Raw genomic sequence first — 16,645 nt, forward strand, 5'->3', positions numbered from 1 at the left:
AATATATTACAAAATAAATACATCTATGTTTTGTATGAGGTGCAATAGTTGTAATATAATATGTGCATTAAACATATTCAGTTAATATAAATGAAATTTCAAAAGCCCTTGTAATAATCTTCTATGAGAGGATACATAGAGGATATGGATATGGAGACAAAAATGAGTCTGGGAGATGATCTTAGACTTTGCTATGTCATATGATTTTAGTATAATGAATACTTGCTTTAAGAAGAGAGAAGAATACTTAATAACCTTTAAAAGTGGACAAAATAGAAGTCAAATAGATTTTTTTTTTAACTAGGTGGGTAGTTCGTTTATCATGCAAGGATTGTAAAATTATTCCAGGTGAAAGCCTAACCACACAACATAGAGTCTTAGTATTAGATATATGTATTAAAAAATGGAAGAAAAAGGATAAAATAAACCAGTGTAGGAGAACTAGGTAGTGGAACCTAAAAGAAAAAATATAATGAAATTTAAAGATAAAATGATCAACGATGTGGATTGGACCTTAAAGGATGGGATAGATACAAATACTCTTTGGAATAGATTAGCTAGCTCTATTAAAAAGATAGCAAAAAAGATTTTAAGTGAATCAAGGGGAAGATTCTTGAATAGCAAAGAGAGTTGGTGATGGGATAAAGATGTACAAAAAATCATAAAGACAAAAAAATTTGGTATAAAACGTGGCAAAAATGTAGAAACAGAGATAACTTAGAAAAATATAAGGAGGCAAGAATAGATGCAAAAAGGGTCGTTAGTGAAGCTAAATATAGATCATTTAATAGTTTTTATGATAGATTAGGTACAAAAGAAGGGGAAAGAGATATATTTAAATTTGTCAAAGCTGGAGAAAGGAAGAGTAAGGACTTAGGAAATGTAAAATGTATAAAAAATGAGGATGATATTGTCTTGGTTAAGAACGAAGATACTAAAGAAAGATGGCGAAGTTACTTTAGTAAGTTATTTAACGAAAATCAAATAGAAGGCTTAAACTTAGAATTGCCAAACAAGGAAAAGACTAAAAATATAAGATTTATTCGCAAAATTAGAATTAACGAAGTTAAGTTTGCACTAAAAAGGATGAAAAATGGGAAAACTATGGGACTAGATAACATCCCAATTGAAGTTTGGAAATGCTTGGGTGATAACGGAATTATATGGTTAACTAATTTATTTAATACAATTGTAAAAACTAAGAAAATGCCAGATGAATGGAGAAAAAGCACTTTAATACCTATATACAAAAATAAAGGAGATATTCAAAATTGTAATAACTATCGTGGAATTAAACTTATGAGCCATATGATGAAACTATGGGAAAGGGTAGTTGAACAAAGTTTAAGGTTAGAAACGAAGATCTCAGAAAATCAATTTGGTTTTATGCCTGGGAGATCTACCACAAAAGTTATTTATCTTTTAAGAAGATTAATGGAAAAGTTTAGGGAAAAGAAGAGGGACTTGCATATGATATTTATTGACCTTGAAAAAGCATATGATGGGATACCTAGGGAAGTTCTACGGTAGGTTTTAGAAAAAAAGGGTATTTGTTGTAGGTATACCGATGTCATTAAGGATACGTACAATGAAGTAATGAGTAGTGTAAGGACTATAGATGGAGAAACTAGAGAATTTCCAATTACCATAGGTGTACATCAAGGATCTGCTTTGAGTCCTTATCTTTTTGCTTTAGTGATGGACCAATTGACTATGAGTATTCAAAATGAGATTCCATCGTGTATGTTTTTTGCAGATGATATTGTATTAATTGACGAAACTAGGGACGGAGTAGAGGCTGAGTTAGAATTATGGAGAGAAACTTTGGAATCTAAAGACTTTAGGATAAGTAGAAATAAAATAGAATATATGAAATGTAATTTTAGTAATGATAGTAAGAATATTGGAGACAAAGTTAAACTTGATGATGAAGAAATAAATAGCACTTGTAGATTTCGATACCGTGGATCTATTATGCAAGCTGAAGGAGAAATTGAAGATGATGTAATGCATAGAGTTAAAGTAGGTTGGGTAAAATGGAGAAGTTCTTCAAGTGTGCTATGTGATCGTAGAATACCCTTACAATTGAAAGAAAAGTTTTATATGACAGTTATAAGACCAACTAAGCTATATGGATCAGAATGTTGGGCGACGAAGAAACATAATATCCAAAAAGTAATTAAAAGATAAATTAAGGAATGAACATATTCGTGGTAAATTAGGTGTAACTCCTATAGAAGATAAGATAAGGGAGGGATGACTCAGATGGTATAGACACTTGCAACTTAGGCCTTATAATGCACCTGTGAGGAAGAGTGAATTAGTTACTATGGGGGGCAGTAGAAGGGGTAAGGTTAGACTTAAAATAACTTGAGAGGAAATAGTGAGTAAGGATTTAATATCCTTAAATCTATCAAAAGAAATGGTCCATGATCATATAAATTGGCGGAAAATGATTTATATAACCGACCCCACTTAGTAGGACTAAGGCTTGATTTTGTTGTTGTTGTTGTTGTAGTTAAATTTTCAACAAGTTTAGCTAAAATTTCAAGATTTCAATAATTTTTTTAAGATTTGTTAAAATTTCAACGAAAGATGAAAACTGATTGCCATTTTGATTTCAAGGGTTATCAAGAAAGTGAGGAAAAAAAAATAAAAGCATACTGAGTCAATGAAGTAAATTTTAATTTTACACATCATTAACATTTGATTTTTCTTCATTTTTAATCATATTATAACATTTTTTACATTTTTAATGGCATTTGATATCTAGAGAAAATATAATAAAAAATAAATTTCATTCTAATTTTCCTTTCTTTTTCTTTTTCCAAACGAATCCAAACTGACCCTTGAGGATTAGTACTACTTATTGTATTAATGTTTTAATTTTGTGGTGGTCATCCTTGATCCAGTCATCAGTCATGGTTTGGGTTCAAGAGTTACGCACAAGTCTAAGTGGGAAATGAAATACATGTTCTGGTCGCCGGACTGTGGGGAGAGTGTGGTGATGGGCATCAATGGCTAGTGCCCTGCCCAACCATCAGGGCTAAGGCTGGGGACAGGAGGGAAATATATTAATGTGTATATACATAGACATATACGCGCAACACATGCAAGTAAACATAAAGCAAATAAAGCAAAGGGGAAGAGGAGAGACCTGACTTAGAATAGATACAGATATTTTACACCAACTGGAATCCGAAAATCCCCACAGCTATCCCAACAGCCGCGAACAGATGATAAACCTGCTTGCATCGCACCCCTCTCGCATATCAATATAACTATCTCAATTTCCTCTCAAAAAAATCAAAATAACAGATGAAATCCTCCGAAAATGAATCGAATTAACAAGTCCATGAGAGAGAGAGAGAGAGAGAGAGAGAGAGAGAGAGAGAGAGAGAGTGAGAGAATTCAGAGGCTTCCATACATCAGATTCGGAGGTACGGGGATGCGGCAAGATTAAGGCAGCAGGGCTTCCTTCTCGCAGGAAAGACGCGGGGGCCGAGATGAGCAACGGCGGCGATTCTGTGACGGTCGGCTCTTCGGGGACGGGGACGGAGACGGAGACGGATGACTGGGTGAGAGAGGCTAGCTTTAGGAACAGTCCTCATTTTCAATTTTTCGGCTTATTTACCAGTTCTTCAAAAGTAATAAAAATGTTTTTAAAATATAATTTTGAAAAAAAAAATTATGGCAAAAGACATTCATCTTTTGACCAAAAATGAAAACCACTGCTTAAATTTTAGAATTCAAATATTCTAAAAAATTTCCCATAAAATTTGTTAAAAAGTTTGGAGATTTGTATCCTTTTAACAAATTTTAAGAAAAATTATGATATTTTTTAAACTTAATTAGTTCACTAGTGCCTTTTATCCATTCATTTTTATTTTTTTTTTTATCTTTTTCACTTCTAGAGTGAAAAAATCAAGGGGTAAAAGTGAAAACTAAATAATAAATGTATTATTTAATATATTTAAATTTTAATGTAGAGTGATAAATAATAGTATCTTTTTTGGAGTTATGGTAATATTTGTTATAAAATATAATAAAATATGTATTCAATTATGAAAAATAATTTTTTTTTCACTTATAGGCATTCTAATCTGATTAGAAGAGCAATGATGGGATATTGATGTTTTTCTGGTAGGATAGAAAGACCTTAAGTACCTAAACAAATGTACAAACAGTCCTTATATTACTTACATAATCAGGGAATCAATTAATTTAAAATTGAACATAATAGGCATAAAATGAGAGAGGTCGGGCGACCGAACCCTGGATGAACAAATCACCTCAGGCCCCCGAACTGTTAAGAAGTCAACAATTTGACCAGCTCTCATGCGACCGAACACAAAATGTTCTTATCTCACTCGAGCGCCCGAACCCTCTAAAAGGAACTTCTCAACTACTCGGAGTGTCGAATTTTCACGTTCATTATGGCCTCGGGTGACTGAACTAACCAGTTCGGGCTACCAACCCTTGAACCGGACACCCGAACCTCGGACATTTGGTTACTGACTTTGGTTCAGCCACCCAAACATAATTTCGAGTACTCGAACCTTTAAAATTTGATTTTCTAACTGAGTCTATACGAGCACCCGAACCTTAGATCGGGCACCCAAATCTCACGGGTTAAATTTTTTTTTAATGGAGTTAAAATTAAGTAAACTAGGTTAATTTGCTTGATTAGTTTTAAAACAAATCTAATAATACCATAAATATCCCCAATGTTCATAATTTACTCATTCTCTATATATAGGGGTTCATTTATAAAAATTAGTGATGATTAGCAAATAGGATTAGCCAAAAACTCTCTCAAATTTCCTAAACCCTATTTGTTTATTGCAACCCCATAACACTCAAATATCTTCATTCCTTTGAGAAATCTTGCCTTGTGAGTGTTTATTGTTTGTTATATTGTGCTAGAAACCCTCACTTCTATAGTACACGTGTGATTTTCATATTGAGGGCTGAGTTAGATTTTTTTTCCCGATTTCATTTGATCAATTTTTGGTTGGGAAAAACCATATAGTTATGTGAGTTTGCATTATCATTGCAATACTCGTTTGGGTTTATACTTTTGTGTGCAAAAATATTTTACAAAGTTAGATATCAAACAACTCTTGTACTAGATACATTTGAGAAAAATATTTTTGAGCTCATTTGAACATTATTGCTAGCATCTTTGAAACACTAATCTAATATTGAGATTTGATATACTTTATTTTCAAAGATTAGCCTGTTAAAACACTCCGCACATATTTGAGATTATACATCTTATTGAGTGTTGATTGCACACGTAGAGCACCGAGCTTATAGTTCATACATACTTAAGGTGCATTAATTATATTGTGCGAAGTGGTACATATCTACTTATGTAAGAAGCGTTTGTTTGTATGTAAAATTTTACATCTATTGTATTCTAGGTGTGGGTCTGAAGAGGGAGACTAACCCTATGGAATAGTCCCGGATTGGCTTAGACCCAATTAGGAAAACTAGGTGCACCATTCTAATAAGGTGTAGGCTGAGGTCGGCCTCGTTAATTGACTTGATTGTAAACAGTGTCACTCCACCCGTTAAGTGAGCATATATTGTAATCCTTGTGCGGGTGTGCATCCGAACCCCGATAACATATTGTGTATGCATTTTACTTTTCCGTAATTTATCTTCTGCACATAAATGTTATTTTATGAATGTTGCGCATGATTTAATACATAGACATACCCTAGGTTTGTGTAATACTGGTTGTTATATTAGTTGAACTTAGGAATAAAGTTTAAAATTCCAATTCACCCTCCCTATTGGGAATACGCCAAAGCTAACACTCCCCATGGTGACACGCTGGGTCTAATAAACTCTTTATCCTACAACTCTTGTAATTACTTATTCAGTTCTTTCAATTCTACCAGTGTCATTCTGTATGGAACTTTGGATATCGGTGTCGTACCTGGTAGTTGGTCGATAACAAACTCGATTTTGCGGTCAGAAGGTAGCCTAGGTAAATTCTAAAGGAATACATCAAAGAATTCCCTTACTATTGGGATATCTTCAAGCTTTAATTCTTCCCTTAGTGCCTCCACCATGCATGCTAGGTACCCTTGACATCCATTTAAGAGTGATCTCTTTGCCTGGATAGCCGACAATATTTGTGGTGAAGGGCATACACGAGTTCCATTGAACTTGTATTCTTGCTCTCCAGGAGGTCTAAACACCACCTCCTTATTATAGCAATTTATACTAGCATAGTAGGAAGCTAGTTAGTCCATCCCAAGAATTACGTCAAAGTCGTGCATACTAAATACTACCAAGTTAGCCGGTAGTATTTTTTCCTCAACACAAATTGGGTAACCTTTAAATATTTTTCAACATACTACCGAAGTTCCCGTTGATGAAACCACAGATAACTTAGTTTCTAATGGCTAAGTCTCTACTCCACGTATTTTAACATATGTTGTAGATATAAAGGAGTGTATAGCTCCAAAATCAAAAAATACTACTTCTTTCTTGGAGAATATGGGAATAATACCTGCCACCACATCATTAGTATTTTCTGCATCTCCTGAAGTGAGGGCATAGACACACACATGAGCGGTGTTATGTTGATTATTATTTCGAGGTGTATGGTTGCCTCCTCTTTGTTGATTTGTAGGAGTTGTTTTATGGGCATTCTCGTTGCAAGTGGTTAGGTTTACTGCATCGATTACAGACCCCTAATCTGGCCCGACACTCACCCTTATGTATTTTGTTGCATTTTGGATAAGGGGTGCTTTGTGCATTATTTGGATTTCTCGTTGTTTGCCCTTGCCCCACATTAATGTTGTTGTTGCTCATTTTCCAAGGTCCATGATTTCTACCAGAGTGAAACCCTTGTGGCATAGGCCTCTTTCTCTAGTCAGATATTTCCGCACTCCTTTGTAGACTTTCTTCTGCCTTCGTTACTCCATTTACCAATTTGGAGAAGTCTTCGACCTAGAATACTGCTACCAGTTCATAAATCCTCGAGTTCAAGCCTTCTTCAAATTTTCGAGCTTTCTTTGATTCATTCGAAACCAAATATGATGCAAACCGGAATAATTTAATGAATTTTGCCTCATATTGTTGTACGTTCATATTTCCTTATTTTAACTCCAAAAACTCCTTGGCCTTAGCATTTCTGGTGGTTTTTTGGGGAAAATCGTTCAAAGAAGACTTCCTAAAAACGCTCTTACGTAAGGATTGTTGGATTTGGTCCTTCCTCTAGGAGTAACTATTGACCTTATAGGTCGCACTCAGTTTTATTAATGACAAATACTCAGGTTTTTAATGACTGTCAAGTGTTTGTGCAGGTTTAAATAAATATCCCAATGAATGACACCTGAAGTAACTAGAAGACCCTGAAGGCTTTTATTTTGTACTTGTAAAATTCAATGTTTGTAATATGGGTTTGTAATAGTAACCTAGGATGCGGTCTGTATTTATCCTACCTGCACATCATGCATATAGGATATATGGTAAACTCAATAAAATCATAACACGACTCTAGGTCCCAACACTCACACACATATCATTTAATATATAGGAGTGTTAAGTTTATGCCTTAAATTGAACAAATATCAAGATATTTAGAGATTGCGGGCGACCGAACCCCTGGAGTTCAAAACTCCTCGGGCGCCCGAACTGTTGACAAGTCAATAGTTGATTAGGGCTCTCGAGCGACCGAACAATTATGTACATACCTTCCACAGGCGCTCGAACCCCTCGAAATGGAGAGTCCACCAACTCGGGTGACCTACTGTTTTAGTTCAAAAAGAACCCCGGGCGACTGAACACATGGATTCGGCCCACCGGATATAGGATCGGGAACTCGAAATCACAAAGCAATGCTACTGACTTTGATTCAGGTCACCGAACGTAAAATCGGGCGACCGAACTAAATTAAATGATTTTTATTGCTGAATCTTGTTGGGCGACCAAACCTCGATTCAGCCACTCGAATCTCAGTGGGTTAAAATTATTTTAATTGCGGTAAAACAGGGTTAATTCGGGCTAAGTGTATTTGAACTATTTGGTACTTTTTTAATTATTTACAACATATCCCAAACGATTATAATTTTACCCATGCCTGTAAATATGAACTCATTTGCAAGATTAGAGGATGATTAGCAAATTAGATTAGCAAAAACTCTCTCTTTTCAAAATACTCCATTTGACCAAATAATCTCAAAATCTCCACTTGATGTATTATGAGATTGTGAGAACATTTCTAGAGTGCTTGTGATTGCTAAGATTGCTAGAAACTCCCATTTGTTTGATTAATTGCAATATCTTTATTGGGGAGTTTTAGCTTAGGTTTATTCCACAGATTTTCATATTATAATCTTGTGCAGGGATAAACTAAATAAGCTTTGGATATTTGCATCTTGTTGTAAGTGTCCAATAGTTTGGTGTTTGTTGTGCTAAGATTTTTTCAAACAAGCAAATATTTTCAAACTATTATTGTACATATTACATTGAAGAAAATTCATTTAAACTAGTTTGATTATCTGTTTCATATTTTTGGAATATTGATTTGCCATTGAAGTACTCTGCTTAATTCCAAGATATTGCTTGTATTGAACACTCTTGAGCATCATATTGATTATATTATATTGAGTGTTGATAGCATAATAATTTGCATCACTGAGCTTACACTATATCCATATCATTTATGTGTATGTGAATGATCGTAATTGGGTACATATCTGCTTTACGTGAAAGCATAATCACTGTACCATTTCATTGTTGTGAAATTTGAGTGTTTCCAAGCGTAGCCTAAGGGGGCGATAATCCAGTTCGGTAAGAATTGGTTGTAAAAGTTGAGGTCGGCCCTGTGTTAATTGACTTGGTTTGTTTAGGTGCCGCTCCACCCATTTAAGTGAGCAAGTATAGTGGTAATCCTTGTGCTTGTTAGTCAAGGCAGGGACGTAGGCAATTTTCCGAATCTCGATAATATATTTGCATGTCACTCTCATTTATTGATTTCTATGCATGTGTTGTTAATTAGACTACCCTATTTAATTTCTGGTACATATTATAACTGATTTACATTACTTGCACTAGATTGACCATAGGGTTGTGAATATACTGTTGTTAGGATATTTACCTAGGGCTTAAATTTTAAAAGTACCAATTCACCCCCCTCTTGGGATCACGGTAAAGTTATCAGTAACTTTTTTGAGTTCCACCAGCGTTTGGCCTCACCAATCATTTTATAGGCAAAATATAGCCCCTTTTGTTCGTCCGTGCAATGAATGACTCGTAGTATTTCTTCCATTGCTTGCATCCAATTTTTTGCAGCAATTGGATCAACTTTTCCCTCAAAAGTCGGAGGATGCATTCGATTGAACTGTTCAACCATACAACCTTCATAGGTTGGTGGACCGTTCCATTCCTTGGAGTTCCGCAAAAATTCCGCTATGACTTATGACATATCACGCAACACCATAGTAGCATTGATGTCTTCTCCATTGCAAGTTCCTATATTATTCTCGTTTCCTTCAATACTCATGTTGTTTTTCTCTGGGTCCATTATGAGGGAAAGGACTAGAGTTATAACCTTATTTGTAAAGTTTAATCAAGATTATAGGCAAAAGAAAAACATCATAGTTTACCCGATCTTACCCACATCATGGTTTATACCTATGCTCTAGTAAAATTATTTCCTAAAGTCTATAGAACTTATAACCTATTTCTCTAATACCAAATGAAATACCCCAAACCCCAAAAGATCTAGAATGTCTACTTTTTACCATTAATTTATAGCGGAAGTAAATAAACTTGATTATTATTAAACTAGAGCGCTAATTAACCGTATTACAATCATTTATTCCAAAAAAAGAAAAATTACACAAACATAGTCATCTCACATCATATTAATATTACTAATCAAGCTTTATTTTTTCTTTCATATTCCCACCCACATGGTTGCTATGCCTAATTTTTGGTATGTTCTTCAGAGTTATCTGAAATGTAAAATATGATTGGGGTGAGACGACACTTAGTAAGTAAATAAGAATATTATTAGTGTGTGGCTAAAATGAGCTTTTATAATTTCGTAGAACAATATTTAATATTATAACTTTGAAACTACTTTTAAAATAAATGTAAATTTAAAAATTTCTACATAAAACTTTTACCATCAACTATAACAGTAAAATTTAATAACCATATACCGTGACTGTTAAATTAAACTTTTAACTTAAAAACTGTAACAAAAATATTTAATTATATATATATATATATATATATATTTCCTTATACGTTTCCTTTAGATCATTATTTGGGTACAAGAATGGTCATATTCATATAAACACATACTTTTCTTTCAAATCATCAATAATTTTGTACACATAATTAAATATGTATAAACATATATTAAAAATCACACTTAGGCCTGTTAGCCGTAAGTCATGTTTACCCCCATGATTGGGTTGTGCGGTCCAAAAATTAGACTTAGCTGGCTGGCTGGCCAAACTAAATCAACGTACATCATCGTTAAGTGAGATTTTTCTTATTAAGTCCTGATCCGAAATTAGGTGTGCACTTAGGAGAAATTCACTACCATACATAACTACTTTGTAAACAGCGTAGGTGCACTTTGATCCGTTTAAACTTTAAGTTATGGTACCGAGCATTCGTAATGTTCTGTATCATTTGAACCATAAGGGGTTTTAAAAATATTTTTATTATATAATTTGTACAATTAAAATAATATCATGAAAATCTCATTTTTACTCATATTTTCGTGAAATACGTAACGTAAAAAATCAACTCATGAAATATTTACTCATATTTTCGTAAAATATGCAATGCATAAATAAACTTATGACACACAAATTTTGTGTTAAAAATATTTTCTTAAATAGAAATTAATGATGTAAAATATCCGAGGGGTTTATAACATTTCTTAACTCAAAAATAAATGCAAGTATATTAAAGATAAAATTAGTATTATTAAATATGCGCAAAAATAAACTAAAGAGAATTTTATAAAACTAACATAATTGAAATTTTCTAACAAATAAATTCGGGTATAAATTTTAAATAAAAAGTTAACATAATCAAATTCACTTACCTCTTCCTTTAACTTGTGCTACGAACACAACAAATATCTCTAAAAAATGAGATCGGAAAGAGTGTGCGAGTGAGAATTTAATTATAATAAAAATTCTCCCTCCACCACTAATTTTTTCACTTACTAATCTTTCTCTTCCTTTGAAATTTTTTTGTGAAAAATGAAGGTTGAGAGCTTCCTATTTATATAAAAAAATTTGGGGAAGAAAATGGAATTTGTAAAAGTGTGGGGAGAGGGGTGAAATTATAATTTTTTTTTAAATTAAAGAATGAGCATGAGATGGATTAGGTATGAACTAAGTATAGGATGAGGATGAGGATGAGGATCGTGTGAGAGAAATGAGAGTGCTTGACGACACTCCCATTTAATTAATTTTTAATTAATTTACTTACTTAATTAATTAATTATTTTTATTTTTATTTTTTTTAAATCATTATTATTATCATTGTTATTATTTTTAAGTTATGTTTTAGTTTTTTTTTTTTCAAAAAAATTAAGTTCGAATTTCGAAAACTCATGTGACCCCACATGGTCTTGTGGGCTCCACACAACTTTGAGACCCAAGTGGGTCCTACGTAACTCTAATAGTTCTCATACGGTTTCATGAGTCATATACAGTTTTGAGACTCATGTGGACCCACACGACTTTGGGACTCATGTGGGCTCCACACGATCTTGTGGACCTTGCATAGGATACCTATATTATTATTATTTTGTCATATATTTTTACAAATTATGTTAGTCAAAATATTATATTATGTATATGTACTCATTTATGTTTACAAACTGTAACAACCCGAAAAATTTTAAATAATTTGAAATAATAAGGAAAATAGAAGGGAAGGAAAAATAAATTTGAAAAGGTGGCAGCAAACGTCTGTCGACGAATAAATCGGTCTCGTCGACGAATGTTCTTCTTAGCTCGTCGACGAGGGTACGTGTCTCGTCAACGAGGAATTACCGAGAGGGGTTCTTCACATGATTGAAATTCGTCGACGAGTTAGCTGTCTCGTCAACGAACTGTGTACTAGAACTCGTCGACGAATCGACGTGTCTCGTCGACAAATCCATGCGTATAAATAGTGGGTTTCTTTTATTTCAGTGCAAATTTCTTGCATGTTCTCTTTCTCTCTCTAAAAATTTGGTCCTCCACCTTTTCTCTTCGATTTCGGGCCGGATTTAGTTCGGTTCGATGATCAGAAGCTACCACAAGACTCCTAAAAAGATTCTTTACAATATAGGCGGAGTGGATATTTGATTTGAGTAGTTTGGGAAACATCCCAAAACCAAGGTAAGTGAATTATTTTGAAATTTCCTTAACAAATATTGTCATTTGGAGTCTAGGAAGTGTTATAAGGGTGTTTTTGCTAAGATTTGATGAATTTGGAATTTATGAATTTCAGGGTCTCGTTTTGTTGATTTTGGGTCGAATTTTGAGGAGCATGTAAGGGGAAATATTTTATAATGGCTTTTTAATAATTTTAAACAACTAGTTTCAAGTATAAATTTATATATATATATATATATATATATATATATATATATACAGGTATAATTTTCTAAACCTTGATGGTATTGAAATGTTGTTTTTCGATAAATAAATTATATTGGAAAAAAAATTTGTTGAAACCATTTTTGATAATTAAATGATTGTGGAAATTGTGGAATAAAGAATTATTGAGAATGCAAATATTGTTTGATTGTGAATTCTGGCTAGTTGAATATGCTAATGTGGAGTATATTGTGATAAAATTATTGATATGTTGAATGGTTGGTTGTTTGTTAATTGTGGGATTGTGGTTCATGTAAATTACGATATAGCGTTGGCAGTGGCATGAGGAGTTCGTTATGTCGTACCTGGTATAACCATCATATAACATTGGCAGTGGTATGAGAAGGTCGTTATATGGACGATTATATTGGGAGGTAAACATTGGCATTGGTATGAGGAGGTTGTTCACCTATTTACTATGAACGGAGTGTTGTTTTGAGTCCTGTGTGGACATTTCTATTGTGATTTGATTAGTTCTGTGTGGACCATTCCTGTGTAGACATTTTTGCTGTGATTTGATTAGTCATGTGTGGACATTTCTGCTATGATTTGAATAGTCCTGTGTGGACATTTCTGCTGTGATTTGATTAGTCATGTGTGGACCAGTCCTGTGTGGACATTTTTGCTGTGATTTGATTAGTCCTGTGTGGACATTTATGTTGGGATTTGTTAGTCATGTGTGGATGATTACATGACATGTGGTTGTAAACCCTATGTGGGTAAAATTGGAAACTGTATGAATATTCTATGTGGAATGATTGTGATAAGGGTAAAAGTGTGACTTTAATTAATTAAGTAGTTTGGGTAAAGTAGATTACTCCATCCGAGGGCTTGCTGAGAAAGGCGAGTATTCTAGTAATTAATTGTGGGTACTAGAGTAGAGCGAAGCCACTTGTATGGGTGGGTGATATTCCCTATTCTCTGTGACTTTACCAGAATACATAGCCCGAGGGCTTACTGAGAAAGGTGAGTGTCCTAGTGTTAGCACTATAGTAGAGGGAAACTACTTGTATGGATGATTAGATTTCTCTATTCTCGGGAATTACCAATAAAAATATTGATGATTGTGGAATGTGATTGGTTGGCAAAGCCGTTGACTTTGTGTAATGACCTAGCCCTTTATATGGACCCAGGTGTCACTCACTCATACAAAATACATGTACCTGTTCAAGATACATGTACAAAATACATGTACATGTACCTATAAGTCATACATAATTTCAATGTAAATGTCGCGGAAAAACATAAACATCCATTGGGATTTCTATTAGTCTTATACTAGAGTTTACTGTTGTATCCTCAAATACATTTATACCGACTTAGAACATATCCGATTAATACAACCCCAAAAGGATATTTTAACTAAGTTCAATATACACATAAACCACTTATGTATGCTACAACCAAAAACTAATCTCCAAGTCCCTTAAGCAACTAGGACCGACGTCTTGATGGACCTGAAAACAAAAGTTGTATAATGGGGAGAGACACCTCTCAGTAAGGAAGAAAGTGTTACAACAGTTTGTGACTGCATATATGCACATTTTCATACAACTCATACATTTGAAACATTTGTTTATAATACTGTAACATATAACACATATCTGCACATCAAATACTTAAATCATGCATATGATTATTAGAACAACGACTAGCTTGTCATACATGTATTGCCTATTTACCCCGTGGAACGGGTTGTACACTGATATCTCCAACAATGCCCTGTTCGTGCAGGCATATGTCAAGTATCTATATATAGTCTGACTGCCCCCATCTGGTTTATTATTTCACTAGTGGTTTCATTACTCCTGCTAGTCGACTATCTATGTACCCACACTAATTTTAAACATGTATGGTTGCACTGCACCCTTCCAGCTGAGGAATTCCCTGCCATTTGGAGTATCTTTCACCTCCATTACTAAAGCTTTTTCAACTTCTTGCATTGAAGTATCTTTCAACCCTTATTATTGGAGTATCTTTCAACTCCTTTGGTAACAAGCCGTGGTTCCATTTATCATATATACAATTTATAGCAAAATATAGTAACCTATGCAAATTCCAGTATTTTTTACAAATTCAAATAATTACATTGGGTTCAAACCGGTGCCTACCCACTCAGTTTACCCTTTTTACATGTATAAAGCTCGGTGTATAACCGGCCTCTGTTTTCCACATTTTCAATATAACAAATTGGAACTCCGTTTCCATAATCTATATCAATAGTATAGAAAATTCATATATTTCTATTTCAACGTATATCACACGAGTTTAGTCCAAAAATTCTGCTAAATGATATAAATCTAGTAACCATCACTCAAAAGGAAAAGTAAAGGATTCAAGCATCTCCTATTATATAAATGTAAATAAGTGATTTTTATAAGATTTAGAGATCATATGCCAAAATCCTCGTTTTTACCAAAAATCATAAAATCGTAAAATCGACATTTCTACTCGATCGAATTTAGCAAATAAGTAGTTAAATCATACAAATAAGTATAAACTAGCTTTTTAGCGGAATAGTTTTTCCAAAAATAACTTTTGCAATCAAATTTCCCTTACCTTAAACTCAAAACGAAACTTCGTATGAAAACGATCCAAATCGACAACCCGGGACCCTCAAAACCTAAAAACCACAAAATATAATCTTACTATAACTTCGACTACTATCCAAATATCCAATCAAAGTTAAGATTAGATTCTAACCTCGATTTTTGGGAAAAACCCAAAAATCCTCAAAATAACGATCCGATCCCCTAAAGTTGTAGGGTTTCCTCTTCTGATCCATGCAGTACCCTCCGTTTTTGGAAACAGACGACAAATAGCGAAGAATCTTAGAGAGAGAGAGAGAGAAAGAAATTTCATGGGTAGAGAGAGAGAGGGAGCTTTTGGGAGCAAACTTAGCCCTTAAGCAACAAGCATGAATATTTATAGTGCCTTTGACCAAGTCCAACTGGTCGACGAGGCCATCCCTTCATCGCCGAGTTCAAGTTCCGGATATTTCGCTGATCCGCTCAGTATTTTCTCGTCGACGAGGTTTTGAATTTTGTCGATGAGGATCTGAAGGACTTTGTCGACGAACGCGACTCTCGTCGACGAACCCGACTAATACAGGTTTGGGTCTCTACACTTTGTGTGATTATGGGCACGATATTTTGGGTTACTCGCAGATCGTGGATGCACTTTGGATAAATATTTTAATTGTATATTAAACACTTCAGCCTTACACTGTTATAAACTATTTCTTCCTTACTGAGAGGTGTCTCACCCCATCTTATGTTAAATCTTTTCAGGTTATCCAGGAAATCGAGCTTAAATAGCTCCAGGGTGGGTAGTTTGGTGAGTGAAACTAGAACATATATGTATTAGTTTTTATAGATCTTTATATTTCTTTCAGGTTTTGTAATATGGAAAATGTTGTTGTATGATATGAGTTTGTTGATGTGTAAATATAGAACTCTGATATATTATGTTTGAGGTTATTTTTATTATTATTTTTTGCTACGTAAATGGTATCAGAGACGCGTGTCGTTCTCTTAATACTCCGAGCCCCATGTGGCGGGTTCAGGGCGTTACACAAATAGTGTCTACCCTGTTTATCCTATGAGATTCCATTTTGACTAGGCCGACCTCTAGGGAGCGATTAAACTGCAATGGTCTCTAAGCACTCGCTTAGATAAAGTCTTTCTTAGGCATCAAATATGGAATCAAGGATCCTAACAGAGAAACACTTTCGTTTTGATACTAACTAAATGACCATTATTATTATTCTACATTTTTTTTGAGTTATTACATGATTTGGCTTCAGGGTTTGATAACAGAACTTGGATTAAAGTAGGAGATGAATGTTTTGTATAGTGACAGTGAGAGTGCGATAGATCTGACAAAGAACTCCGCATTTCATTCTAAAACTAAACATATTGGACTGTGTTATCACTTTGTCAGATCTCTAATAGAGGACGGCGTATTGACATTGGAAAAAAATCCAAGGTAGCAAGAATCCG

The 16,645-nt window shown here is 34.1% G+C and overlaps 1 protein-coding gene across 2 annotated transcripts in view; it reads right to left on the reverse strand.

Annotated features, from left to right (window-relative positions):
• Positions 1–3,628, reverse strand: part of LOC131159228 (uncharacterized) — a 56,737-nt gene extending 53,109 nt beyond the window's left edge. Inside the window, exons 1-2 of one of the 2 annotated variants that reach the window (XM_058113960.1) lie at positions 3,428–3,628; positions 3,158–3,245 (exon numbers count right to left, since the gene is read on the reverse strand). The gene's annotated coding sequence lies outside the window, so the exon portion shown is untranslated. The remainder of the gene's footprint in view (positions 1–3,157; positions 3,246–3,427) is intronic. The other variant, XM_058113961.1, reaches the window with a different exon arrangement.
• Between the last annotated feature and the right edge of the window lie 13,017 nt (positions 3,629–16,645).

The sequence above is a fragment of the Malania oleifera genome, chromosome 7, assembly GCF_029873635.1.
Source record: "Malania oleifera isolate guangnan ecotype guangnan chromosome 7, ASM2987363v1, whole genome shotgun sequence".
Lineage (NCBI taxonomy): Eukaryota > Viridiplantae > Streptophyta > Magnoliopsida > Santalales > Ximeniaceae > Malania > Malania oleifera.